At 38.3% G+C, this 2009-nt stretch overlaps 1 pseudogene; it reads right to left on the bottom strand.

The window, feature by feature from the left end:
• Window positions 1-545: 545 nt before the first annotated feature.
• Window positions 546-951, bottom strand: LOC116914999 (annotated as a pseudogene).
• Window positions 952-2009: the final 1058 nt, after the last annotated feature.

The following is a 2009-nucleotide window of genomic DNA, read 5'->3' as shown; positions in this document are numbered from 1 at the left end:
CAACATGATCTAAAAACATATCCCAACAAACTTTTGTTAATTGAACTCTAAAAATGGAACTCCAATAAATCACGGTCGTATTCACTTAGGTATGACCTTTAGTATTTGAAAGGAGGTGTTTAAGACAAGTGACGTACTAATTACCATTCATTCTAATCCTGTCAGTAAAAATGCCCTCAGAAGCTCTACAATTTAAATGCCGATAGGTCTGTTTCTGTTTTGAAGTATTTAACAACCCCAATCATACATGGGTTCTAGTCATTAGACTTTGAAATGCCTTAAGTATCATTGCTCTAGTAATGGTCAAGTTGTAAGTTTTTTAAAAGTGAACTCTTAGGAAGAGCAACAGTGTCAACTGGCTGGAACCCTCAGAGTTCCTAGGGACTAAGCCACCAACCAAAGAGCATACATGGATTGCTCTGAGCACAGCCCCAACTCCCCTCCACCCCAGTTACATGTGTGGCAGAGGACTGCCTTGTCTGGCCTCAGTGGGAGAGGATGCGACTTGGTCCTGTAGAAGCTTGATGCCCCAGACAAGTGGGATGCTAGAAGGGTGAGGTGGGTGTAGGCAGTTGTGTATGACCTGGACAGTCGATGAGGTTGATGAAAAAGCCCGAGCCATCCTTGCTCTGCTTAATGAAGTTCAGGTCATTCTCGGAGCGCTCTTAGAAGAGGGAGATGACAGTGGACCTGATCATGATGCAGCGCTCCTGCTCATCCTTGCGAGTGTCAGTGAAGAGCGTCTTCCCTGTTCGGGCAGAAGCGATGATGCCCGCCTTGCACGCAAAGGAGTCGGTCAGCGTGGACTTGCCGTGGTCCACGTGAGCAATGACTGACATGTTTCGGATGTTGGCTTTCTTCTCCATGATGGCATGGATCTGATCTACTGTGAAGTTCACCATGGTGGCAGATGGCGTCGGATTCTCAGATACAGAGGTGAACAGGGAAGCCCGCCGTGGCTGCGGGGGAAAAGCCAAGATTTATTTTTATGCACCTTTTCCCAAGTCTATGATTTTATATTGACCATTGCTTAAATCATCAAGATTTGGTTTCTGTTGTTGAAAACTGGAAAGGTCAAATCTGCAAATACCTTTTTGGGTATTTTTCTCCATAAAACAAAGTCTCTAGCACAGGGGCTTTCCTAATCTTTACATAAAGGAAAAGAAATAAAAGTAACAAAATATACAAAAGGATTTTTTTTAATAAGGGTTCTTTTTTTCTTAGATATGATTTGTAGTGAGGCTGACAAACTTTGAATTATATTCTCTAGTTATTTTCACTATTACTTTATTTTTGTAGATTTATATAAAGGGAAGAATTATAAGTCTATAAATAATGTTGTCAGTATTATAAGCCTGTTTCTGCTATATCATAAATAATGATCATATATTCACTTTGTGTAGCATGAAGTAAAAACTCATAATTAAATGGGCAAAGAATATTTGTTGTAAAAACAGCTATTTTAACTGAAAAAAAATGTGTCTTGTAAATATAGCATTGAGAACATTTATTGAGACTTTTTCAGTAATATATGGGTTTAAACAAAACACTCAAGTAATAATTCTTCAAGAAATAAATACAGCTTTAAGATGAACTCTGAAGGCATAAGGAATCATTGTCAATGTTCCCTCTTCTCCTTCCCTGAATGAGCTGATGTATATTTGCCCTTTATGAGCAGTATAAACCCTGTTGACTACTTTGTGTGGTGAAATGGCCTTTCAAAAGTCTTACAAATATGTCAATATTGCTCATTTTACTGAGCCATATCCTATCATCCATAAAGTAGAAGGTAAACGCAGTCTTTTATCTACTTCTTTGTAAAGAAACTTTTCCTTGAATTTCATTAACCTTTGGAAGTTTATCGTCTACTTATTATCTTTCTCTGATTCTCCCAGGCCTTTTTTAAAGATGTTTATGCCTGGTATTCTGGCACGAAATAATGTCGTAAACTACACATCAAAGGAATTATGTTTCCTTCCATCATAAAAGGTATGTACATTATTTTAAGT

This window comes from Rattus rattus, chromosome 13, assembly GCF_011064425.1.
Source record: "Rattus rattus isolate New Zealand chromosome 13, Rrattus_CSIRO_v1, whole genome shotgun sequence".
Lineage (NCBI taxonomy): Eukaryota > Metazoa > Chordata > Mammalia > Rodentia > Muridae > Rattus > Rattus rattus.
This window is presented reverse-complemented; position numbering and strand designations above follow the sequence as displayed.